Genomic DNA, 27,662 nt, shown 5'->3' on the forward strand with positions numbered 1-27,662 from the left:
TGAATACCTATATGTATATATTTGTAAATTTATATTAAAATATTAAAAAATATATACGTTCCAATTGTGTGTGTATATAGATCTCCAGTCTGTAGGCTTGTTTGGGGCCATTCAAGCTATTCAAAGGTATTGACAAGACTTACCTTGTGCCACCTTTGTGCAAAATCTTAAGTGAAAGTATTAGTCTTATTTTAAATATTCTGATACCTTCTCTTGTGCAGGCGGATCAGCCTTGCACAAATCAGCAGATTTGGAGACAACATTATTTGAAAGTAAGCAAAGGGGATTAGGCTATAGTTGTGATCTTATATGTATGAGATTTTTACCTATAGGATAAATATTTTTATAGAAGAAATGATAAGTATTTAAGGATTACTGAACCATTAATGTCATATCAACTCTATGAAGACTTATCAGTTTAAGTTGTTTCACTTTGTAATAGTTGAAATATGAAGACATTATCTCCCAAAGAAAAATACTTTGTTCTTGCTATTAAAAAAAGATTTAGCATGTGTTTGAAGTTAGTTTCCAGTAACTTGTAGCATAAATAGCGAATAAACCCCAAACCAAATCTTGTTGAAAATATTTAAGTTGGCCTGCATTTTTCAAGTAGAAAAAAAAATTTACAAGGCAATTTCATAGCCAAAATATGTATTTGATATGATGACATTAGTGAGTATAGCTGTGTTATATTTTATTGGTAATGAATTATAAAAATATCCTAATAGGAAAATTTTGAAAAGGCAATATTAACTTGAGGGTTTAATAGAAATTCACAAATTTGAATGCAGACTAGAATTACTTTACATGTCAGGAGAATCTTAATGTAAAAGACAACAAACTAAACAGCACATTAAAAATTGTGGAATGTCTATAACCAGTAATTCGTTGAAATAGTCAAAATATCTTTGTATTTTAGTTAGTGCCTAGAAAACTTTCATTTCTATCCAATGTAAATATTCATGTTAGTCAAGTGAATTCTTAATGCATGACCTGCTATAATTTTTATTCCAATATTTTAAGCCCAAAGCACATAAGCTTGATATTATAGCTGTCATACATAGTAAAAATCAAGGAAAGGATCATATATAGGTGGGGTACTGAGTTACACAGCATTATAGGCACCATCGTAAGTTTAGGTTGTATTTGGGAACTAGAGGAGCTTAATTACTGACTTAACTCCTGGAGATGCCTTTGATTTAAAAATCTTTCAATTTTAGATTTTATCAAAAATGTGAAAATATTCAAGGTCTTGTTATCAAACCATCAAAACACATGTGGATCTAAACTCTCTATGTAACACCTTGACCTCTGTCTGACCTTAATGTCTCCAAGTTAGTTCCTTCCTGTTGCAGTCACTCTAAAACTTAGGAATCATGAAACCTGCTGTTGAGCTCCTCTCTATCCTGGGCTTACCTGCTTCCCTTCTTTTGTCATGACTTTTCCTTACCTACCTGTAGAACACCTTAAACAATTCAGTCACCCCCTGTACAAAATCTTCCCCACGCTCCTCTGTTCACCTTCCATAGCCAGATGAGTTCTCCATCTAAGACCACTGTGCCCCATACACTTCACCCTCATCAGCTAGCTCTTCTTACTGTTTTACACTTCTTCCTACAAAACTAAGTTCCTCTGAGCTTTACATGATCTCTGTTCACTTCTCCCTGGTTTGGGCGGGTGAGGGGAGAATTGGCAGGGAGGGGCAACTGTGCAGAGCAGCATGACTGTTCCGAAGATCTGGTAGTACACTAAGTCTACTGCTTAGGAAACCATGGTATATAGTCACTTGATATGTTGGCAGTCGCTATGCAGGCGTCATGTGCAAAACTGATTCAGCATGACTAGATGTTATGCACCAGGTCAGATGATACTGACCTCAACTTGGATGACTTACCATGATTCCTTTAAGGAATCATGTTGAAAAGTCTGCTCTTAGAGTGAAGCAATGCTGAAAAATCTAATGAGAATATTATCTGATGAACCTTTTGAAAAGGTGAACTATATAATTGATGTTGAATCAAAACAGTTAAAAATAACTAAAGCAACTTTATAATTGTTTATAGGTGAGATTTTTGTTTAAAGGTTTTAATTGGCCTCAGTTTTAAAATGAGCGAAAGTGAACTATTACAAACTTGGAACTGAAGTCATATCCCAACTCTAACAATCAAGAGAGATCGAGTCTGACAAGCTTCTGGCATAATTAACGAGGCCCTGACTTCATGTCTGAGTCTATATGAAGTGCTATTATGTTTATCATGTGTATTTAACCTAGTTATAAATATCTACTTGAAAAAACCTGAACATTATTGAATCATTAAAATAAATGTGATGGCAAAATTTTATGTGGTTATATTATAATAATATGATATTATTATAATTATATTATATATTTTATATATTATACTTATAGGCAACAATTTTTTATCTAATACATCCCTTAGCACTTTTTCCTAATTTGTGTCTATCTACAGTGTTTTGTACACATTTGGGAAACACAGCTCAGGACCCTATCACACTGGAGCACAGCAGTATAAGAACCATGGGATCTGGGGGAGAGAAAAACTCACTCACACTGTTTAAATGCAAAAGGAAAACTATGGGAGGACAAACATCTGAAAGACTGCCAGGGAAGGTTCATGTACCTTGCATCATTTGTTGGGCTGTACCTTGCAGACACTGGAACCAAATGAGAACAGTTGCAAGGTGAATTGTTTCAAAACATGGGTAAGCTTTATAATGAGCATGGTTCTCCAACCATGCCTGTGCTGCCCAAGCAAATATTAAATATCAGTCATGTGTGGGGGGGCAAAAGCTAACACACTAGTAGGGAATAAAGCAAATGGCCCATAGTCCAAGGCAACATTTCAGAACCTCGTTTGTCCTAGAACGTTACCACAACCACTTTGTATGCACACCTGTGCCTGGGTTGCTCATCCACTAGTACGTAATCCTTCAATTTAGGAAGTAGGCGTTAGATGTCGCTCTACCTCCCAGCACCAGCTACGCTTGAGACTTGTTTAGCCATAGAAAACTTACACACTCATGCTTATAGGGGCAGCCCAATTCCCCTTTTTAGACTAAGAATGTTTTTTAAATGTCCGAAAAATGGGACAAAAATCTAAATCACTTAGCAATGTAATAAAAGTTTGTGAACTTACATGGTCCTTGTAAAGACAAGAAATTATGGAAAACATGCATTTTGAACTTTTAAAATATATGCAGTTAAATACGTTTGAGAAATAACATTAACTTACCAAAGCTTAGTGCTAAACTCTAAATAGAAAATATATTTAGACATGGTTGCCAACAGTTTAAGATTCACAGGAACTCTAAAAATGATTTGTCACTTCCAAGCTACTAAAGAAGAAACAGGTAACCATAAATATAATTCAAAATGTAAAAATACAGGAAGATAATTAAAGGACATAAAATATGGCAAAACACATTCTTGAACATAATAATTAAATGGTTACACTTACATTTTAAGTTTACCAATTTACAGGTTGGTTATAAAAAATTTCTTGCAAATAACATGAATTTAATTCAGGTGAAGAGATTCTAAAGAGTCTGAAAAATAAGATTTTAAATGTAACAATGATTTCAAGGACAACAGCATTTTTTTAATTATAGCATTTAAATCTGCATACTTAGTGTTCACAAAAGATCCAATGTATTGAAACTTATGAACTTAAATGTAACTCCATATCTTCAGAATTCTAAAAAAAACATGGTAATATTCACTGACAAACATGTGTAACTAAGTTGCAATGGAAAATAATAATTTATTAACAAAGTTAAAGATATGCTAAGGGCATAATGTTTCAAAGCCTGTGCTTTTTGGTTCAATGGTAAGGATGTTCAACTTCAGAAAACACATTGATGTGAGTAAATATAAACATGCATTAAAAGACAAAGGCTATATGCTTTTAACCGATATATGCTGGGAAACATTTGCTAACAAGAACAATATACTAGCTATAAGTAGTTACAAAATAAAAGAAAGTTGCCTTCCTAAAGTATAATAGATAACTTGATAAATGAGATGTAGACTGTATGCATTAAAAGAGTGAAATCATCATCATTATGCTTTGAAAATATGGTGTTTCCTTTTAGAAAATCTAATGAAACAGTGAGGAAGCATTAGAGTTCATGTAACAGCAATTTATAAGAAGCAGTCTGTAGTATACAGTTCTTATGAATGCTACTGAATAATACTGAAGACACACACCCTAAATAAAAGTTTGTTTACCATTCTAGTAACCTTTTACAAGAGGATTATTGGGAAGATGCCAGTTTGAAGAAAGTGAAAAGAATTCATAGATTTTAAGTCAGATGTGACTGAATTTAAGCAAAATATCCCAGAACTCAGGACAATAATTTTTAAATGCATTTGCAAAATTAAAACCCACCATGGCACTTTATATAAAAAGAAATTTCATATATTTGATAGATAAAATTCTAAGCACCTCCTGGCTTCCTTTCTTTTAGTTTTTGTAATAGTAATCACAAGGTTAACATTCCCCTAAATAAAGAATTCAAGAAATATAAATGATCAGATTAAGGTGTCAATTTTTCTCTTGATACATTTTTATTCTATATATTAGCTACTACCAATCAGAAATCGTATTTGTCTTTCGGGATCTTATATAGCTTACTTTACTAAGCATAATGATCTCCAGTTGTATCCATTTCATTGTGAAGGACAGAACTTCCTTCTTTTTAAATGATTGAGCTATTACATTTTTAAAATTTTTTTCTGTAGGATCCAGGAATCTGTCACTGGCTGGAGATACTTAATCACTAACAGTTGAATACTGATCCAAGAATGTACAAAAAGATCTGAGGCAAGAGAGTTGATACGTTTTCCCAATGACATGGTACATATTACCAGTTCTCCAGACCATAGCCCTCTCTGCCTTGTAACCAGAGAACATCCTTTGACAAAAATATACAAAGGAATGTAACTTATTCTAGTAACATTTTACTAACCAAACATACATAGGTAATACTTTATCAAATTCAACAAGAGTATGATTTCAGATTGGGTAGATTAAGGTGGGAAATGTACCAACCAACTATTCAAATAGATGATGCACATGAATTGCAGAGCAATAATAATATTCTACATTTTAAAATATTGTATAGAGATCAAGTGAAAAGGAGAAAAGTATAAAAGTCAATTTTCAAGAGATCTGTAAGGAAGTGGACATCACTTCTTGGCCTTTTGGCTAAGTTCAATATAAAGGAAGTGGAGGTAAAATATTGTTGGGAACAATGTATAGTTGTTTACATATAAAAATCATGTCTTTGAACCAGTAAGAAAATAATACAACCCAACAGAAAAGCAGGCAAGGTAACATTAGTAAATGACATACAAAAAAATGCTCAAAATCAAGGAGCCACGGAAAAATTTAACATAAAAGTACTGTTCATCAAAAAACAATATTTTTAGAACATTAGTAGTATCAGTCCTATCAAGGATATTGTCACATCTACTAAAAGTTAACACTGACTTATTCTTCAACAGAACACATTTCAGTTTACAGAAACACTTGCAATCATTTCTAGAGACACTCAATGGTAAGATTGTACAGCAATCCCAGAAATTTATTTTGTGATGGTGAAAAACTGAATGTAATTCCAGCATATTGCTAGAGATCTGTAAATAAAATAACTAGAAGATACCAGGCTAAGCAGAAGTTAAAAGCAATTAGGAAGAGACTTTATATACCCAAGAAATTACTTCAGAAAAACAGTAAGAGGTAGAAAATGTTACAGGATACAATCTTCAGCAGTTGCCTTTAATTACATCAGAATCAAGGCATAAAATACAATTCCAATTGCATATATGTATAATTCCTCTGCAATTATCCATACTTCTTTCTACCAAATAGGCCTAGAAGGATACACATCATTGATAAGAGTAGTTACCTTTGGGAAGGAAATGAGTTTTGTGGTCTGCTGATCCAGATCTCCTTCATACTCCTAGCAATCACATATAGATTGTCCCTCATAGAATCATCAAGGACAGGCCTTACACAGTGTCTTACGGGGTCCAAAGACTTCAGCATGATTAGTGCATAATGGATGGTAGAGGCCCAAGCTTGGGCCATGCTTCACTGCTTTCTCAAGGACATTAGCAGGAATGGCCAGGACTTGAACCAGCACCCATTTGGGTTAACAGCATCACAGGTTGTGCTTAACATACTGCATCAAAATTCCAGACCCCATCCTCTACTGGATCAATTTTAATCGTAATTTTGAAAAATTCCCATGAGGTAGCATCATAGGAGACTGACAGAAGAGGAAGCTGGAGCAGAAAAAGCTTACGTGCTCTGCCCAGGGACACCGAGCAAGGTGGCAGCAGAGAGGATGATAGCCCAGGCACCTTGGTTTTTGGCTTCCTGCTCTTCACCACGATGTGGTGGCAATACTCTGTAATTATATCAGGAGAGGACAATAAGAGACAAGAAATAAAGGACAACTAGGTGCCCCGAATTAGGTGAATTTATTGTTTGTCCTATTTTATTTATTAGAGTGTGTGCTAGAGAGAGCTTCCATCCACTGGCTCACTGAAACCTACAAAGGCTTAGGATGAAAGTCAGGAACTCAGTCTTGGTCAGCTATGTAGATGGCAGGGACTCAGCCACTTGAGCCATCTCTGCTGCCTCCCAGGGCATGCATTAACACAAAGCTGCAATCAAGAGTGGAGCCAAGAGTCAAAGTCAGGCACTTGGGCAAACACTAATCTCAGAATGACTAACTTGGGTCTGATATTCTAGGGTTATACTAAATACTCAGTAAATAAATGTTTACCAGTTATTCGTCCAAGTGCTAAAATATTAGCATGGACTTTCTAGGTATTTTTTCCATACTATTACTATAAATCAACATTATTACCAGTGGATAATATTCTTACATTATAAAAATATTAAAAATACTATGGTAATTTTAGTAACATCTGCATTATGGATCTAATTAACTCAATGCACCTCCTCCTAAAATATATAAAGATGAATCCATACCTCATAAGATGCTAGGCAGTTGTTGAAAACCCAGGGTCTGGAAGTAATCAAAAAGCAATAGGGAAAAAGATGTAAAAAGTAATCTCCAACAGCTTGTCAGAAGCCACAAGGTAGGAAGACAAACTCTTCCCTTCTGAAAGAAAACAAAAGCAGCCAACCTGGTATTCCTAGCCAACAAAAACCCTTTCCAAACAGAAAGGCAAAATATAAAAGAAAGGGAGAACTCTTTTCTAGTAGACTTACATTATAGCAAATGCCAAGAATTTCAATTATTAGAGAAAATACCCCAGTCTTAGATCTACATGAAGGAGTAGAAAAAACATTGACAAGTATCACACTCTTAATTGTTGTAACTCATTGGAAAAACAACTGCATTTAAATATAAAAATTCTATGTGCATAACGTAAAGCATGTGAGTAAGTGACTGCAATAAAAAGTGTGAAGAAAAATATTTTAGACATAGTTAATATGATATTGACACAAAGTGTTAATACATATTGTAATTTCTAAAAATGAGCTAAGAGACAGCGAAAAAATGGATAGATGAGTTAACATGGAATACCAAAATGTATTTGGTTAACTTAAGAAAAAGGACATCAAGAGATAAAACTACATGAGATGAGCACAAGTTGGAGAAGGATAACAAATTGTCAGCCATAAATTTAATCGTATCAACAGTTACGTTAAAATTCTCAATTGTCATGATTATACATGGTTCAAGCTTTCTCAATAAGTTTGACGTGATTGAAACAATTTTTCTGTCCACAATGGAATGGCTAGAAATGAGTAATCAAAATAGATCTAAAAAAATCTCAGCACGGTATTGAGAAATAAAATTCCAGTGTGCAATGAGGTCAAGAGAATGACCTGGACCAGATCTCCAATGGACTCAGCTCAGGATGTGTTTCTTTCTGAATTAGCACCTGACTCTAGAGGGAGCAGCTGAGCCTTGGAGAGGACATAGAAATAAGCTGATAAGAGAAATTGAATACATGAAGTTCTCCACTGTTAATGTAACCAAGTCTACTTCATTCTTCTTATGCTTATTTTGTTACCAACTTTGAATTAATTCCTTTTGGCTTCCTATGTTCTATTTTGTCACACCTCAAAGTTACTTCCTCTCAATATGTTCCCAACCTTCTATTTAATTCTGTGGTTTTTATTCATCACTATTGCTATTTTCTTATTCTTTCATCTCAATATCTGAGACATTTTGACAACATCCATTTGATTATGCTATGAATAACAGAAACGTTGAATCTTTTGTTTTCCTTCCATTTAAACAGGATTCTTAATTCAAATGCTGATGCTTGAGATACAAATACACTGTTATCACTTACACATCATTAACATGTACTTTCAGAACTAAACACATTTAATGAATTTAAATTAAGTATTCTTTTTATCTTGTAATAAGCTTAAAATAAAAAATAGTGTTATTTCTAAATATTTTATCAAAATACTATAAATGTTAGGTTCCAATTATGGCTTTCTATGTCTAAAGCAACGGAAAGGTCTGTATTTTTGTTTTCTTAAAAAATTCACTGTTTGCAGGCGGCACATTTTTCAATGGTGCCATGTCAATGGCGTCGGGGAGAGGAGTTTTTCAAAGACAGAACTTTAAGTTTGAAAATTAGTGACTAATGGAGCATATCCAATAGGTATTTTTCATACAACTTAGCATCATCATTATATAATGATGTTGCTTTGATGTGAGATTAACTCAGACACATGATTTTTCATCTAAAAGTATCAAGATGGTGAAACAATGAACAATGAATGAATTTATAATGTGAGGAAAATAATAGCAATACATTTCCTAACTTTTTAGTTTTCTTCTTAAATTTGAAGTAGCCTGACAGTCAAAATTGTGTCCAGTCTATCCTAGTACATACAGAAAGGAAAAAATGAGGAAGATGAAAAAAAGGTTGCAAACCATGTGGGAAGCGTGCCTTTCACAGTAAAGGTAACTGGGTCTCCGTTCACGTGGGGGCACTTCATTTAAAGTGCACTTCAAGTAAGAAATGAAGCACAGTGCACTTCATGCTTCAGTCCAACCTGGGGAAGAAGTTCCATTTACGGAGTTTAATTCTTGTGGTAATATGTGGTACATTAAGGGGAAAATCAACATGGCCACACCTTGACTTGAGAACTCATCTCATTCATTTCTCCTGCATATTCTTCAGCTAATAATAACAATTCTCCCAACTCATTCTTCTATCTCGTCAAGATGAACTTAAGTCATGTAAAAAATAAGAATGAAATTCACCTTTCAATATCTGATTTACTAATTATAGCAAGCCTTACTAATGGGAGAGGAGAAACTTTTGCCCATGTGTGGGTTTGGTGACTAGGTTATAAAAAACTGGAATACAAGTCCAGAAACTGACAACCAACAGGTGATGAATCTAACATGTCATCAACTGATTTTTACCCATAATGCCTCTTAATTAGAATTCAGCCTGTGGCCTCTTCATATTAAATCCTCCTTTCAGTCATCCCTGTATCAATCAGCACTAGGCAAAAAAGGAAAGTCATAGCTCACACAGTTAAGATTTCGGGTCAGATCAGTTAAAGGAAATCCCAAAAGACACGTGACTTAACAGAGTGTGTAGATTTCTTTGAACCTTAACTGAATGTGAACCTGCGGAGGCCAGGCCTTTGTCAAGCATTCACCATTTTACATTACACATTTTATTTTTTCCCTCACCTTTGCAGATAACTTCTTTACCAAAACAAAGCTGCTTTGTGGAAGTCCCTCCACGGTGCCTGACTTAATTCTATTGCAACACAGCTCCAGCAAATAGGTTGATAAATCAGATTATAAATACATCTACTGGAATGATAACCATGATTGCAAAACAGATCATCATATTTAAAGACAGCGGTTTTAAAATTTAGACATTTAATTTCATTACCTTTTCACTGAAATACATAAGGAAATCAGAAACTTAATGTGAATAACATTGTCACAGAAATGAAAACTTGCAAGAGCCTTTTTTTGTGACCACATACACGGTAATTTTAGTATAATCACTAACTATGTTTTTGTTTTACACAACCAGTATGATTTGGAAAAATAAAATTGCTTTTAAAGTACAAAAATAATTATGAACCACTTGAAACGTAATGTCTGTGTTTTATTTCTCATCAGAATTCATTAGTGTGTAACATCAATAATTTAGCCCATCATTTGCCAACACTGACTTGGCTCAGTAGTTCAATCATGTAACCCTGTAAATTCACTTTCCATTAAAATGAATGTTGCTGACAAAGGATAACTAAAGAGATACTTCATTTATTAACTAAAGAGGTACTTCATTTATCAACATTTTTAAATTAGGAGTTTGGGGCCACAGAAGCTTAGTTGGATGTTTTATTTCAAGGATCTTTATATTCGACCTAAAGACTTCTTCAAAATCATACCATGCTACCCATAAAGATAATCATTTCTTTTTTGCAACATGTGACTGAGGGCTCCCTTAGGAGGCACACATGGCCACCTGCAGGGAATCAAATGACCTACCACAATGAAAAGCTGACTACTTAGGATCAAATTATGGAATGCACACCATCCTACATCCTGATTTACTTGGTTGGACACATTTCAGATAACATCCACAATGCACTTGATATTATCCTAACCCAATGTTATTAAAACTTGAGGCATTACTGACTAGGTTAAAAAGAGTGAACAACTTAGGCTTCCTGGTTCAAACTATTTTATTGTAGTTGTTCTGGGATAGCTCCAGGAATTAGCTCAGGACACTGCACACCCCATGGAGCCGCAAAAAAAAAAAAAAAAAAGAAAAACTAGATATTTGAGTTTCTTGTGTAAAATGTGCAATATTTGTGAATAAGCTATGTAAATCCTCCTGTTTACCTTAAATAATCTCTACATTAAATACAATGTAAATGTTACAGAAATCATGAAAGTGCCTTGCTAATGTAAGGAATGATAGGAACATACTGTTCATACTCAGTATGTCTATACTCAGTGTGGACAGTATTTTTCAATATTTTCAGGTCTGCTGAACTCATGAATGCAGAACCCACAGAAGCACAGGACCAACCATGCACTCCAATTCCTCTCACAAACCTCTGACCCAGATCCAAAGGCTAAAGATGTTACCATGCTGTTTTCAGCACGAGAATGCCGTTCTCCAGAGTGGATCACACATCCAGCTGCTAGGTTAACACCGCACCATTTGGGATGCAAAGAAATAAAAACATCTGTTAACCCTTTGAGTTCATAGGCCTTCAGACATGTCATTTCCAACAAATACTGCAAAATTGCACCGTCACATCCCTCCTTCCTCGTCCTGTAACAAATGCATGTTGCTTACTAAAAGCTTTTTTTATACAGCCAGGGAGATTCAGTCTACAGTTGCCAGTTGGCATCTTGCCCTGTTCTGGATCAAAAAGTTCTCAGCCAGCTGATTCATTCAAAAGTCAAAATCCAGAGCTGAGACTGGATTAGCAAATGGTATCTTGGCTATCAAAACGGCTTGTTTTTCCTGTCGCTTCTCCTTTGCTTTCCTTCCTTCTTTAGAAGTATCTATCCTGAAAGACTCTAAATAAGAACCTTCCTTCAGAAAAACTTTCTTGTGCCCTCCCTTTCTTTTCTGTGCCTTATGAAAGTTTAGGTAGGAAAAAAAATAATGGTCATACCTTATAAACAAGAAGTTACTGATGTCACATACCTTGTATTCTGCAATCTTTTGGGGGGGGGCAGCAAGTGGAGAATATAAAGGCAGCACTACTGCATCAAACAGAGCGTCCAGGAGTAGACCGAGTTCTATCTTCATGACATTTGTTCCTATTTCCATAGCCCAGTCAGTCTGTATTCATTTTAGTCCAGTTATTACTGATTATCCTAGAAAGATTCTGGTAAACCCGTTTTACAGATGAGTTAACTGTCAAAGAGCATAAATGAATGTTTCCCTGTAACTTGGCAAAACCCAGTGTAGAGTCCATGTTTTCTGACTCCCAAGTCCAAACTGCCAGGTGGAATATGCTACTCTCAAAGTTTATGCATGGGATGAAAGAGGCGAGGGGGGAGAGAAATAGAGAGATCATGGTTATTGTGGAAAACAATGAAAGATAAACAGGGGGAGTATATACTGTAGGACGCAAATAATCATTTTGAGAATTACAGCATAAAAATGCTGTCTTAAAAAGCCAACTCACTCAGTGTAGACATTCAGCAAAAGTACTTGCGCTATGAAACCAAGAACTTATTGTCAAAAATGGATTCACCATTACAAGATCCAAAGTAGCAATTGGAATGAAGAAAGCAGAAATGGACATTTCAAATGCCTGATTACTGTGACTCAGTAGGTGAAATTCAGCTGAAGATCAACGCAAAATGACCTCAGTGTTGTAGCTGTGGATAACCAGAATACTGCGAAGAATTACTAGTCTCTTCCTCAAAACAAGCGTTTCTCTTAGTTTATACAGAGCTTAAGAAGAGAGTGGATCCTTATAGCAAGCTGTCCTCTGCCAACTGCGACAGGAACTGGCAGAGTGATGACAGAGTGGGGCTACAGCACAAGGTTTTTGTCCTACTGTGAAGCCATCAGTGAGGTTGAACTTAGAGGGCAGTGATGAACAAAGGCAAAGTTAGGTCACAAAAGGCAAGTGTCTTTGTAAATTCTTATTTCTGGAGAGAAGCTTGTTATCGCAGGAGAAAAGCAGACACCACATTCAAGAGGATAAAAAAAAATTACTTAAGGCCATTAAGAAAGTATTAAAAAAAAAAACTGAGAAGTATAATCTGAAATTCCCTCAAATGCCTGAAGAGCAGGGGCTGGGCCAAACCAAACCAGAAACTGAATCCAGTCTCACTTTAAGTAGGGGCACAGCAAGGCAGTCACTTGTGCCATTACCTGGTACCTCCCAGGAGGTTGGAGTTAGGAAACCCAGACACTCTGATATCTGATAGAAAGTTTAACCTATATCTTAATCACTAGTCTAGATGCTTACCCCTCCCCACCCAAAAAAAAACTAGTAGATTCAGCATCCAGTCACACTACCATCTCATCATGAGCTCACAGGGTGGCAAGAAGGCACCAAGTTCATGATCTTCATGAGCCAGTCACCTCCCAACCGAAGTACAGAATGTCACTATTATGAGGTACTTTCAGGTACAGTAGTTTGACAGGTTGCAAAATGGAGGATCCACTGTACTCTGGCCAATATATACAGCAAGTGATATTTCCAGAAATTTGCTCTCCTGCAAAACATTTTTATTTCTCAGTCACATTATTCTCATATCCAGCTAAGTTTTGCTTGTTGCAAGGGCACTATAAAAGCTTCCTTTAAAATTCTAAAAAAACATTTTAAAGGCGTTTTTACAGAATCTGAAAAGTATATAAAAAGTTATTCACAGTGGCTAACTGGCATTATACAAACGATCAGGTTTGAGCTTATGAAAGAATCATGTGATTTTCAATCTACACTAGGACATTCTCCATGCTACTTTGAAATTTCATGCACAAGATTAGACAGTATATGATGCATTGTATTAATTAAAACTTGACCACCAATAAACCAAAGTTATGCAGACAATATATGCCTCAAGAATTTCTTTGGCTGTACATTTGATAGCAATTCTTACATATCTGCTAACATTAAATCTATTGTATACTTATTTTAGAAACAACTGAGTTACTAAAGATACCTTGTACTATTAGCTTTCTAGTTTATATGAAACTCATGAAGTATTACCCAAGAAGTTTTTTCCTGTTTTGTCAGTTATCTAATAGCTGATTTCCAAATTATTACAATGCTTTTAGTCCCATATTGTTAAAAATTAAGAAATTCTACTCTCATGCATCATGTCTAACAATTTTATATTTTAATTAGATTTTCACCTATTTGTGAATCAGTAAGTTATATTTCCTTTTTCAAATTGCCCATTTTGTATCCACTCATTTTTCTTTCATAGAAAATTATATTTATCTTGATTTTAGTGTTCTAAGCCTTAAGTAGAATACATTCAGATATTTCACCTCATTTGATTTTCCTCCAGTTCTTCTGTATGACCAAGAATGCTTATATTGTCACCTTAAAATAAATGATGGCTTTAAAATTTGCGATGATTTCAAACAGTTTTCCCCCATTTTTTCCAAATTAGAGAACTGGGAGAAATTATTAAATATAACCCAAATATCTCCAAGTCAAGACTGTTTTCATTAGAAGAACAGGTAGCTTGTGTGTAAAGAAGTATCCTGTGGGCCCAATGCAGTAGCCTAGCAGTTAAAGTCCTCACCAAGCACACACCAGGATCTTGTATGTACACTGGTTCATGTCGCGGTAGCCCCACTTCCCATCCATCTCCATTCTTGTGGCCCGGGAAGGCAGTAGAGGATGGCACAGAGCCTTAGGACCCTGCACCTGCATGGGAGGCCCAGAGGAAGCTTCTGGCTCCTGACTTCAGATCAACTCGGCTCCAGCTGTTGTGGCAAATTGGGGAGTGAATCAACGGATGAAGAGTTTCCTCTCTCTTCCTCTCTCCTCTTCTGTGTATAGCTGACTTCCCAATAAAAATAATTTAAAAATAAAGGAATATCTTGCAATTAACTCATGCTTTTCTGAAGAGGTGGGTCGTAAAAGATTGCCCAGACATACAGTGCGGTAGCAGGAGGGAAAGTAGAAAGCTGGAGACCAAGTTGGCAGAAATAGCTAAGTGTCGTTTGGGAAAACAGAGGCATCCAACATGCAATTTGAGTTGTAAAGATGAAATGTGGGACCACACTCTGAACTTTCATTTGTGTTGGACACACAAAAATCTCCAGTGTGCTATTTATTGTGAAAATTGAGAAGGCAATTTTGGGGGCAGGACTTGATTAAACACATGGATAGTGTATTCAGAGTGGTGAAATGATACACAAACAACCAATTCATTAAAGAATGGAGCTAGATTACAGTTATAGAGAATAAAAATATACTGGGAATTCATAGAAATTTGATTAAAGGCCTGGAAATACCCATAAGATAATTGAAATGACATGTGCTAAGGTTTCTATGAACTCATGGAAGCAGAAGTCATTTTGTAGAGGTAGAAAATTATGCTAAGTAAAAAATCATAAATTCAGGAAAGCATAAGAACATTACCATATGTAATTCAGAAGAAAAATAAGCCAACAGCTGCGAATGCAGTTGATTCTGAGTTTGAAATGGGAGAACATCAAGATGCCTTTTTCATTATGTAGTTATGTAGAAGGTGGTAGATCCTGTGTTCCTGGGCTAGAAAAAGCATTGTAGGACTCATGGGCATATTTCTGGTAACTGAAAATATGGGAAAGCATTCAGTGATTGAACAGGAAAAAGTATATCCCACAAAAGTCTGAAACTATACTGACTTACAATTATACACAAGAATTAGAATTTTTATTCTTTAATGCCCCTGCTCTGAAGTAGTATGCCTCCCATAGTTTCCTGGAATTACTAATGAGCAGTTTTTCTAAGGTTTAACATTGCTTGTTAAATTAGCTTTTTTCCTAAGCTCCACCAGCTATGTTGCAAAAGGGTCCTAGAGTGAGATTCCACATTTATGTGACCTAGTTTCTAAAGGTAACTTTAACTGCTGAACATAGGAGGAGATTTGCACTTCCAGGCCAGGGTGGAAGCAAGACGGTGACCTTAACCCATTCACCTTCAACCAAACACCAAAGAAAACACCTGAAACATTTTGGAAGACACTGGATGTCAATTACTGAACAACAGGGATTCCACAGGAAACAGACAAGGTGAGGTGTACGGCTGACCCAGGTTGCTACCTTCAGCAAGTTGACCAACAATGGACAGGAAGAATAGTGTCCAAATCCAGTGGGCTTTGTGAATTGGGAAAATGGTGCTGAGAGTTCCAGGAGAGCAAGGCATTTTAGAATTTCGGAACAGAGAATCAGAAAGGTGACTTGGCCAGAGGACTCTCAGAAGACACTTCCCTGAATAGTCCAACAATATTATCTTCGAAGGAGATTACCACAGACCAAGGCCGAATCACTCAACTATAGGTGCGGTCATGCCATCTGATTGTTCCACAAGACCTATTGCTGCTAGAAAGAATGAAATACTTCAGAATCTGTGGAGTCCTATCAAGTGCTTGGGAGAGCATTCCCTCAGTAAAAGGGATTAATTACACTTAGGGGCAATCAGAGCTAGGTCTGACCTAACACATCTCAAAGCCATCCTTGGACCTAGCAGGAAAGAAGCCTGCATCTCCTGGAGCACCAGCATCCTGTTATCCAGATCCTGGGGAGCAGCAACAATGCCCGAAGTCAGTGAGTTCCTTTCACTTAGGTGGGAGACCTGAACTGAGTGCAATGGTTCTGGTTCAGCCCATTCCCTCTTTTGCTTTTTCTTCCCCCGCCCACCCCCGCTCATAAACAAGCCAACAGGAATTACAATCAAACTGTAAGTAAGCTAAGTGCATCCAGGAACAAATCGCAAAATTATTTGTAAGAATGTGAAAACAGCCAACATCAAAGAAGGTAAAAATCATATAATATTCAGTAAAACAGAAGAAGGTAGAAAAAATGTAATCATTTAGTTGAAACTGACAGAGGAGATAAGCTACAAGCTAAATACATTGAACAGCTATTATCAGTTTTTATATGCTTGTAAATCAAGACATTGCATATAAAAAGACCCAAATTGAACTGCTAGAGATTAAAAATCCTAATGGCTGAGGTGACAAGTTCATAAGATTTGTATTTTCTTTTGCATTTTAAAAAGTTAGTGAATATGGAAATAGAACTATCCAAAATGTAAGAGAAAAATTAATTTTAACCAAAATTCTTTTAACCAAAGAACATTGGTTAACAATTGAATGGCTTCAGAGGACATCTTAAAGGAGAAGAAAATGAGTAAACAATGAAAACATAGTGGCTATATTGTTTCCCATTTATAAACTTCCAAAGTAAACTAAGAACAAACCTCAAGAAACATAGGACACTACACTAACTTGAGTAATCAGATGAACCAAAAACAATTATGAAGAGAAAAATCTGCAAAACAAATAAAAATATACACATTGCACAGAGGAATAAAGCTGAGAATGAAATAAGCAACAATGCAAACGAGAATACAGACTGCAACATGCTTGAAGTGATGGGGCAAAGAATATATGCAATATTTTATAAACAGTAAGTTACAAAAAATAGACTAGTATTGCAGCACAGCAAGCTACACTCTCGCCTTGAATGTCAGTATCCCATATCGGCACACCAGTTTGAGTCCTGGCTGCTCCATTTCTGATTCACGTCCCTGTTTAGGCACCTGGAAAAGCAGCAGATGACCCACGTACTTGGACTCTACCACCAGTGTGAAAGAGCTGGCTGTGGGGTTCTGGCTTTTCCCTGGCCTCATCCTGGATGTTACGGACACTTAGCAGAGAAGTAAACTGGCAAATAATCTCAAGATAAATATTCTTTCAAAACAGAAAGGCAGTTGTTTACTAAAGAAATGCTTTTCAGGCTGAAAAAAATCCAATTAGATGGAAATACAGAGTAATGGAAAGGGCAGGGCCGAGAGCTGTGGGACAGTGGTCTATGCTGCTTCCAGCATTGCTAGGTCACACACAGGCGCTGGCTGCCCCGTTTCTGTTCCAGTTCCACGCTTATGCACCTGAACGGCAATGCAAGATGGTCCCAGTGCTCCTCCACACACGCGGAAGACCCTGATGCAGCCACTGGCCTTAGCCTGGCCCAGCCCAGACCGTCACAGCCCCCGGGAGGTGAACCAGCCAATCAAAACCTGCTTGTGTCTGCTCTCTCTCCGTCGTTTCCATCATCCCTTTCTTTGTCACTCTGCATTTTAAATAAAATACTTAAAAAAAAAAAAGAACTATAGCACTTCAAAAAATGGTTAAGTATACAGCTATAAAAGTTTCCTTATTTTAAAAATATATATTTAAGTGACAGGTGACTTGGTAAAAGTGACAGTACAAATTCTATAAGATGTGGGTAAGTAAAATCTGTGCTAACAATAACATACCTCGACTGCAAATATGCTGCTGCAAAAATTAGGGAGAAAAAGAAGGTGGATTTAATAATTGATTTCAGTAGTTTTCTAACACTGCAGTAATCAAAACAATGCATACCAATAATTTAGTAGAACCAAATAGAGAACACAGGAATATACTTACATTTTTGTAATAGATTTCTTTGAGAGGCAGAGTTAGAGAGAGGAGACATGGAGAAACAGAGACCAAGAGTCCACTCTTCCATCTGCTAGTTCACTCCCCGGATGACCACAACAGCTAAGGCTGAGGCAGGCCAAAGCCAGGAGCTTCTTCTAGGCCTCCCACATAGGGTGCGGGGTCCCAAGTGTATGGGCACCCTCTGCTGCTTCCTTTCCTGGAAGCACTAGGAGAGCTAGATCAGCAGTGAAAGAGTGAGGACTCAAAACCAGCACCCATATGGGATTCTAGTACTGCCAACAGCAGCTTATCCCACTGTGCCTCAGCACTGGCCACTAGGCTTAAATGCATTAAAAGCTTGTGAACGCAAGCCAAAGAAGAAGCATGTTTTCAATAAAAGGTAATGTTAAAGTTGCATATATTAGTAAATAGGTAAACTCTGATTCTTACTTTGGCATAATAAAATTTCTTAGCCACAAACCCCAAAGCACAAGAAATGTTAAAATTTGACTCCATTAAAATGTAAAACTTTTTTACTCGTTGACAGACACTAAGGAAGATGTGAAAACAGAAGTTGTATACTGGAAGAAAATATTTGTAAAAACAAATACTGCAAAACAACTTATACTCAGAATATGCAACTTTAAGAAAAGCTTGGCTAAACTTATTGTTAAATAAATACTCCCAAAGCAGAAGAGCAGTGAGGGGTTAGGCAATTTGAATGGCTAATTCAACAAGAAGATACACAGATAAATATATGAAAACATGCTGAACAGTGTGTCATTAAGGAAAGGCAAGTAAGAACCACAGTGAGATCCCAATATACATTAGTTAGAATGGCCGCAATTTTAAAAATGATCTCTAAGTGTGGGCAAAGATAGTGAGGACATGGAACATTCCTTCATTGCTGATGGAAATGAAAAAAAAAAAATACAGCTATTAGAGAAGTGTTTCCGTAGTTTAAGAAGTTAAGTATGTGACTACTACATTCTATGGTCCATTACCCCTGCAGCCTTTTTCCAGACCCAGAAACCCTACCTTGTTCACATTGATAACAGGTGTAGGCAGCTCTGTTTAGGTCTTCGGTATGTCTTTCCCAGGATGTCCTCAGAGAATGGTTTTTTCCTATGTAACCCCCACTGATGTTTCAGCCATTTCCTCCTTTCATGAAGACATGACAGACATAAAAGAGATACTAGCATTAACAAACAAAAAACCCACATAGGTCTAAAATTACATTCCCCATTGCATTCATTAATAATAATTCAACTATATACCCGAGCACCCACACAAAAAAAATAGTGGGCCAAGTTCCGAGTGCAAAGATGCAGTTCTACTTTCAGAAAGGATGTTTTCCATGCATAATTTAGGAATAGGTATGTAGAAACTTTTCTGGCAAAGAACAAATTCAGAATCTTTATACTCTTGGTAATAATATATTGCCCATTAATAACATTGGGAATTTAGCTCCTAAATATTTTTTTGTATTTTTCAGATAATATTTCTCAAGCTTCATTTGAGATTGGGCTGAGAGCACAGGGCATCCCTGGAAAATTACCTAGGAATCCAGGATGGCGAACAGCAAGGCAGTACACAAACCCGTTCTTTGCTGATGCTCCCTGCAGTCATCATTGGATATAAAGAGGGCAGCATGCCAGTGTTGCAGCATGAAGCTATCTTATATGTAAAATGTTTTTTCATGAAGCTTTTAGAATCAGGAATGGGCATGGTAACCGGCTAAGCTGCAGCTCAGGATGCCTGGATCCCAAATTGGAATGCCTGGGAACCAGCCCCACGCCACCTTCTGGTCCAGATTCCTGATGATCCACGCAGGACGCAGCAACGAAGGCTGCGTGCTGGAATGCCTGCAGTCTACACAGTGGAGGCCTGGGTGAAGCTCCTGGCTCCTGGCCTCAGCCTGGCCCAATCCTGGCTGCTGCAGATATTTGCAACAATGAACTAGCAGATGGAATACTCTCTCTCTCTCCCTTTCAAACACACACACACCTTTCACTCTGCCTTTCAAATAAATATTTGAAAAATCAGAAGGATATAAATCAGTTTTAGTCTGTAAAATAGTGAAAAAGAGACTAAAGTGCAGTCAAAATTTAGCTCACTTCAATAGTTGAAATCTTGGCTTATTTTTGCTTGCAACATTCAAAACTGTATATCAATTTACAAATATAGAACAGGACACAGTATAGTTCGTTCTGTGTAAACATGATTTAAAAATGTATAAATATCAAACGCACATGCTCTGCTACATAGAAACTGAAATTTTAAGAATCCCAGAATGCACCATCATTAAGATTCTGGTAACTTCCTGGCAAGTAACTTATTTGGTTAGGCCTTTATAGTGTTTCAATCCATTCGGCCATATGGTCGCCAATTGTGCTTTCATGAAAGTGAAAGCTCCTATAGAACTGAACATCATAGCTTTTAAAATTATTGAAAATCAAAGGTAGTTTGTGGGAAAATGTAAAGCTCCTACATAAAACAAGAGACAATGCTAAATTGATTTCTACAACAATTTTTAGTCTGACTTTAGTTAGCAATCTAAAATCAATCAGAAAAAAAAATGGCAAAGTAGGGCCCGGCATGGTAGCCTAGTGGCTGAAGTCCTTGCCTTGCATGTGCTGAGATCCCATATGGGTACTGGTTTGTGGCCTGGAGGCCCTGCTTCCAATCCAGCTCCCTGCTTGTGGCCTGGGAAAGTTGTTGAGGATGGCCCAAAGCCTTAGGACCCTGCACCCGTGTGGGACACCTGGAAGAGGCTCCTGGCTCCTGACTTCAGATCGGCTCAGCTCTGGCCATTGCACTCACTCAGGGAGTGAATCTACAGACAGAAGATCTTCTGTCTCACCTGCTCTTTATAGATCTGACTTTCCAATAAAAATAAAGCTTTAAAAAACAATAAATGGCAACGTAGTTTAAAACTTTGGGAGTGTGTTCAGATTCACCAATGGCACTCACATACATCAGAAAGTTTCACACAAGGTAGTTACAGAGTGCGGCTACAAAGCGTCCTATACTTAGAGAAGTAAATCATTTCCCAGTCTAATGTCTATTTATGCTCACAGCACCACTGATTTCAGAACTGCATTTAGAACCCACAGCAGACACTGTCCGGCTTGTACAGTAACACCAAGTTACTTTCATGTGTGTGGGTTCAACTTTTGGAAAAGGCAAGACAAACTTAGAGCTACAGTGAGTGAAGTGAATGACTAGTTTGATTCAGTTTGGGAGCTTGGTACTTTCCAATCTATGTATAAGGTTGGTTACAAAGGTGGTTCCAAAGCAAGAGTTATAAAAACCCATTGGGGGAAACACAGAGTAAGAGCTGTTTGTCTTATTGGTGCTTCCTGAAATTAGGTCTCACGTTGTAGCCACATGGCAGTCAAACCTGCACCCCTGTCATTCTTGAGTCCATTCTAAAGGATCACCATGAGTCCCATCACATGTAAAAGATAACCTGGGTGTGCCCTAACCCTCATACCCTGCTTTCCATGTGCCTTTCCAAATGTTTCAAGTTACACTTTCCTCATGTGCTGCCATCAAGCTGAATGGAACCCTTTAGAATTCGGAGTACTTAAACATGAAAAATCCTGCAATTTGGATAACCCCTCCTCTTCTGGAAGAGCTGTTCAAGAACTGTCCACCACCTGCCACATAAAGTGTGGCTGCAGATGTCCACACTCAACCTCCAGGGGAACAGACCATACCTTCCTATATGTTCTCATTCTAGTGGCTAGACCGCTTACATCATGAACTTACTGCTTTGTGTCCTTATGAGCTTAGCAATGTAAAAATACTGCAAGAAAGATTAAGACAGCTTCAATGTCGTGAATGTAATGTATACGAGAGGAGGAGGAGGAATGTGGGAGAGGAGGGATGATGGAAGGGGGAAAAAGTGCAGTGGAGTACCCTAAGCTTAAAGAGCGTCAACTAATCGTTGCATAATTACATACCATCACCGTAAAGAAATGGGTAACTGATGTAAATTGCATATTTTATATGGTCTCTGAAAAACAAACCTCTAGTAGCTACATTCCAGAACATTTGCAAAATGCTTCTTACTCTGAGGGATAATGATAGCCTGTCCTAAAACTCCAGCACTGACTTTATTTCCACATGCAAAATTTCATCCAAGTATTTAAGATTTAGTTATTTTTATGGCAAACTCAGATATTTGAAGAGAGGAGGAGAGAGAGAGGAAAGTGCTCCATCCATTGATTCACTCCCTAAGTGACCCCAGTGGCTGGGGTGAGTGGATCCTAAGCCAGGAGCTCTCCTGGGTCTCACGTGGCTGCAGGGTCCCAAGGGTTTGAACTGTCCTCAGTTGTTTTCCCAGGCCACAAGCAGGGAGCTGGATGAGAAGTGGGGATGCTGGGATTTGAACCGATGCCCATATGGAATCCTTGCTCATGCAAGGTGAGGACTAACTGCTAGGCTACTGCACCGGGCCCTCATCCAAAATTTAACATTTCTTTTAAATCAAGGACTGTGTGTCCCTCATTGTTGTGAAGTCATTTGAAACTCAAAATGAGGCTCAGTGCAGTAGCCTAGTGGCTAAAATCCTTACCTTGCATTAGCCAGGATCCCATATGGGCCCAGTTCATGTCCAGGCTGTTCCACTTCCCATCCAGCTCTCTGCTTGTGGCCTGAGAAAGAAATTGAAGACGGCCTAAAACCTTGGGGGACCCAGAAGCAGCTCTAGTCTCCTGGCAACAGATCGGCTCAGCTCTAGCCATTGTAGCCACTTGGGGAGTGATCCGGCAGATGGAAGGTCTTTGTCTCTCCTCTCTGCAAATCTGACTTTGCAATAAAAATAAATAAATCTCAAAAACAAAAAAAAAGTAAAAGCAAGTCAAGACAAAGCACATGACCGAGCAAAGGCGAGCTCATATTCCAGCACTAAGTCAAACCCGATAGAACCATCTTCTTCAAGCTTCGACTTTTAATTCTTGTTTGCCCTTCAATGAAACCTACGCTCAGGAGTGTCACGCTCACGGCACCCTCAGTAACACACACCTACTCTTTCAGCTTTGTCTTTAACCTTCCCTCCCCCTGAATTCTCAGTCATTCTCCATGTTTCTGTCTCCTGCTTTGTCTTTGAATGACACGCTGATGAATAGTTCCCCACGCCAAAGCTTCCGCTGTGCCATAGTACAAGCTATATCATGATCCACGTGTTTTTTAAACATTCCTTGAACCTGTGCCTTGTGGATCACTTCCTAAAAACGTGTATTACTTTCCCACTTTTGGTCACAATATCCTCTATTGTGCCATGAGCATATGCAAGCATTTGTAGAGTGACAAAATGAAAGGGAGAAGTAACATATAATGCCCCCAAATTGAAATCTAAATATAAAACCTGTTTTAACTTGTTTTTCCCCACATCCAGCACAGTCTTAACACAGAATGTATCTGGTAGATCTAAATAAATGCTATCAATGAAAGAGCAAGTAAACAAATTTTGAAAGTACTGCATTTCTAAAACATTGAAATTTTCTTTTAAAGTTTTGGATTATCTCAGATCAATTAATATGACATTGTGCTTAATATCATATTAAGCACACATTATGTTTATTAAGCTATTACATTTAATTTTACCTTTAGGAATTTCATTTTCCTCACACAAGCATGCAGGCTAACTTCTCCAAAAAAGTAGAATCAAGAGGGACTGACCTCTTGCTAATTAGATTTGCAATACATATGGGAATAGAACAAAAAGCAATACTCAACGTTGTTTATAGTAACAGTCTGAAGAAAGTTTACCACTCATTTTGAATTGTAAATGAATCCAGAAAAAAAATATAGAATCTATGATTACCTACATACAGAATTTTCCTTCCAAGAATCTAGCACAAAGATCACCATTCCCAAGGAATTCTGTTAGCCTGCCAGAACACTGCACTGAAGTATCTGCAGGTGTCTGGTATTGGCTGAGCCGTGTGTTGTCCTTTTTTTAAACTACTGCTGTGAAATTTGTTAAGTCACAGATTATAACCCTCCTTCATGTTAACAACATTGCCCCCACCTTTTCTTAAAGGCACCTCATTATCCAAAGGTAAGCATCCCCTCCAGCCCCGGCGAAAAGGCATGCAGGTGCTTTGGTCTCTGAGTTAGATGTAACTTCTGAGCAAGTATGATGATACTTGAAGCACCAGTAAAAATCTGACAACCTAATGTTTCTTATGAATGCTCCCCCACCAGAAATCTAGCAACATTACACTAAAAAAAGACAAAGTAACAATTTCCTTTCTTCAGAACCACTCAGCTGTGCAATCTGAGTTCTTGGAGACCTTCAGAAGGTATGATCAGTATGCACAGGGCAAGTCATGTCTCTGAACTTGGCAAGAGTGCACTGCAAACCATTAACAGCTGCGTTGCCTTGTTAATAAACTTTATTAAAAGTCAAAATGTCTTGGGAGATAACTTGATAAGGAAATAAACACCAAAGCTGAAACATTGCTTTATAAGCAGTAAGACCCCTTTGCCATGTGCTGCTTCTGATCAGCTGGCATACATACATTTAAAAAGAAATCCCAGATGACTGAACATTCTCTCAGATCATGTCTGCAAGCATGACCAGCTCCTTTTTTCCTAATACTTCCTCATGCTCTGACTTACGGGAAGAAAAAAAAAAAACTTTCCTTGAAAAATGTGTGTCACTTTTCCACCTTCGGCCTTGTATGTGCTGCTTCTCAAACTTAATTACGATATAAATCAGTTGCCAAAAAAAAAAAAAGATTTACAGTGATTACACCTCACTTAGAGACCTGTGCAGATGGACCTGGAAGGGGAGGGCTCATCAGGCTGTGTCTGCTTCTCAGCTAGTGAATCCAGGACACGGGGCGATGTTCAGAATGAAGTCAATAAGACAGGAAGTAGTTCTGGTGAGTTACTCTGCTCCATGTTCTCAATAGGTCAGGAAACATTACCACAGCACTAAACTGATTCCTAAATCCACTGCCTCAGCCCCGTCCCCATGTTCTCTCCGTGTGGTCAACTGGGCAGGATAGTAATGGAATAAAAAGCTTCCTGTTTTGAATGGATTAATGCTTATCACCCCAAAAGTTGAGAATTTGGTATTAGTTTCTTGAAGAGAAGTTAATCAAAGCTCACCTTTATAGAGTTTGTGGGGTTTCTTGTAACTTCACTCACTGATGTGATCAGACCAGCAACACACAACTGTAGAATTAAGAGTAGTAGAGGGGCCGGATTTGTCATAATGAGTTAAACTGCTCCTTACAACACACGCATCTCATGGGTACCAGTTCCTGTCCTAGCTCCCCACTTCTGGTAAGTTCTCAACTAATGTGCCTGGCTAGGCCATTGTGGCCATTTGGGGAATAACTAGCAAGTGAGATCTTCTATAGCTTTTTAAATGAATAAATCTGTTTAAAAAAAAAAAACGGACAGTAGGATGGCATCCTTTGATTTTTGTATTCCCTCAACATTTGGGCATGTGTTACATGGTCTGAGCCCAGGAGCTGGACCTAACGTTTAGAATTCCTGCTTGTTGTTCAGGCAGACTGGTGTGGCTTTGGGACCAGCAGATCAAGATGAAATAGGCCGCCTTTCTGATTTTCTTTGTTTAGTTACTTTGGAAAAAATCTCTTTAAAACTTCATTGCTTTAATTAAAAACGTGACCCCAGTTATTCCTTCCTGATGAAATGTAATAAAAGCTATCATAGATAATCAGGGCGGCCATCACTAAGCTGCCAGTATATCCATTTTGTAAATGTTTCCAGGTGACACTCCTGAACAGACTTTCCTCTTACACTATTCTCTACTTATTTTTGGCTTGCTTTCCTGTAGTAGAATGCTCCTGTTGAATTAGAGCCACAGAAGTTTCCTCTCAGCTCATCCGAGGACTCAGAAAGCAATGTAATCATACTGAAAAAATGAAGTATATTCTCAAATCTAGAAATTAGCTAGTAATTGAAATTATCACAGTGTTTTAACTGATGACCACTGAACTCTTTTCTGGCAAATGGCTCATAGAGCATTAATTGCACGTCACATTATAGATCTGCAGAGTTAAGTTCCGTCTTGCCCTTGGGACTTGGAGGTCTAAAGCAACTCTAAGTGTCTTTCAGGATTAAGAAAACGTAGATTCATTGAACTGCAGGAGTTGTACTTGGACTATGAAATGTATGCCCCACTGTCCTTTCAAATGCCATCCTTTGCCCCTAAAAAGCCTGATTATTGACTATCTGCCATGTTGTTTCCACACTACTGAGGTGTTCTACACACTTTTCCTTTACCATTCCACAAGTACATTCTTAAGAATGCTACTGCAACCCATTCCCCACCACACACAAATCCGAATAACTCACAAAAGTCAATTGTTAATTCATTTTCGTTTCCTGATCAATGTTTGCATATGGAATAATATTGATTTTTTATGATCCTATATGCATTGTAATATAGATCGTTTAGAATAGATCACAAGAGTAACTTCATTAACATAGGCTTAGGATCCTAATTTAGAAACAATATCATTTACTCTGGTAACAATAAGCATATATTATTCTTACCTGTGATGCCTTCATTATGAAATTTGCAAACAAAACGACAGATAGCTTTGAAACTATGACCATGTGCTGATCTTCGTGCAAATGCTCATGAAAACATGGATCTTCTTTCTTTCAAAAGTAAGCTCCTCCTTTTTCTTCATCGGTGTAGGCCTGCTTTTCATCATTGGGTCAAATGATTCATTGACTTTTATGATGAAAAGGTTGTTACTTCCAAGTCAATACCAGCATTACAATATGAAAAGAAAGCAAATGGATTCCTTTGAGTACATTATAAATACTCTCATACATTCAGCATTTAATGGAAAGGCTAATAGATTAGCAAAATACAAAGTATTGTTTGGTTAATACCAACCACATACTAGTCCTAGCTACTGATAATAATGTTCAGTCTAGCTAAATTTATCAAAGATCGTTTACTCATTTGTCTATATATGTAGAACAGAATGTGTTTCTCTATATAAACAAAAATATTTCAAATATGAGAATGAATGCCCAGTGGACACAGTGTTAAGCAGCACGCATAAGAGGCAAGCCCTCTGACTCACGGAGATGGTCAGTGCTGCTCATCTGATCCAAGTACAAGTCAGTTTCTCCTGTGAGTGTTTTGCTTCCTTGATCAAGGCTCTGTTATCACTTTCCTAATGTGCTGTTTGCAGGATCAACTTCTTCAAAGACAAACATGATTCTTTTTCATGATAAAAAAAAAAAAAGACAAATAGATTCCCACCCCTTTAACTATCCAAGTACTCTGTATGTAATAGCTCCATTTCAGACTGAAAAATTTGGGCCACCCTCATCATCTCACAGGACCTTCTCTGATACAATGACCAAATCCATTCAGAGATCCTTTGCTAAGCACGGGATTTTTTTTTAATGTTTTCTTGAGACGGATTTTGATGTCTCAGTCTTGTTTCTTACTTAGAAACTCCCTTCTTGGAGTTTTG

At 37.4% G+C, this 27,662-nt stretch overlaps 1 protein-coding gene across 1 annotated transcript in view; it reads left to right on the top strand.

Moving 5' to 3' along the window:
- The window catches only part of CCDC178 (coiled-coil domain containing 178), a 421,150-nt gene that overhangs the window by 391,355 nt on the left and 2,133 nt on the right, over window positions 1-27,662 (top strand). The gene's annotated exons all lie outside the window — the stretch shown is intronic.

Source organism: Ochotona princeps, chromosome 18, assembly GCF_030435755.1.
Source record: "Ochotona princeps isolate mOchPri1 chromosome 18, mOchPri1.hap1, whole genome shotgun sequence".
Classification (NCBI taxonomy): domain Eukaryota; kingdom Metazoa; phylum Chordata; class Mammalia; order Lagomorpha; family Ochotonidae; genus Ochotona; species Ochotona princeps.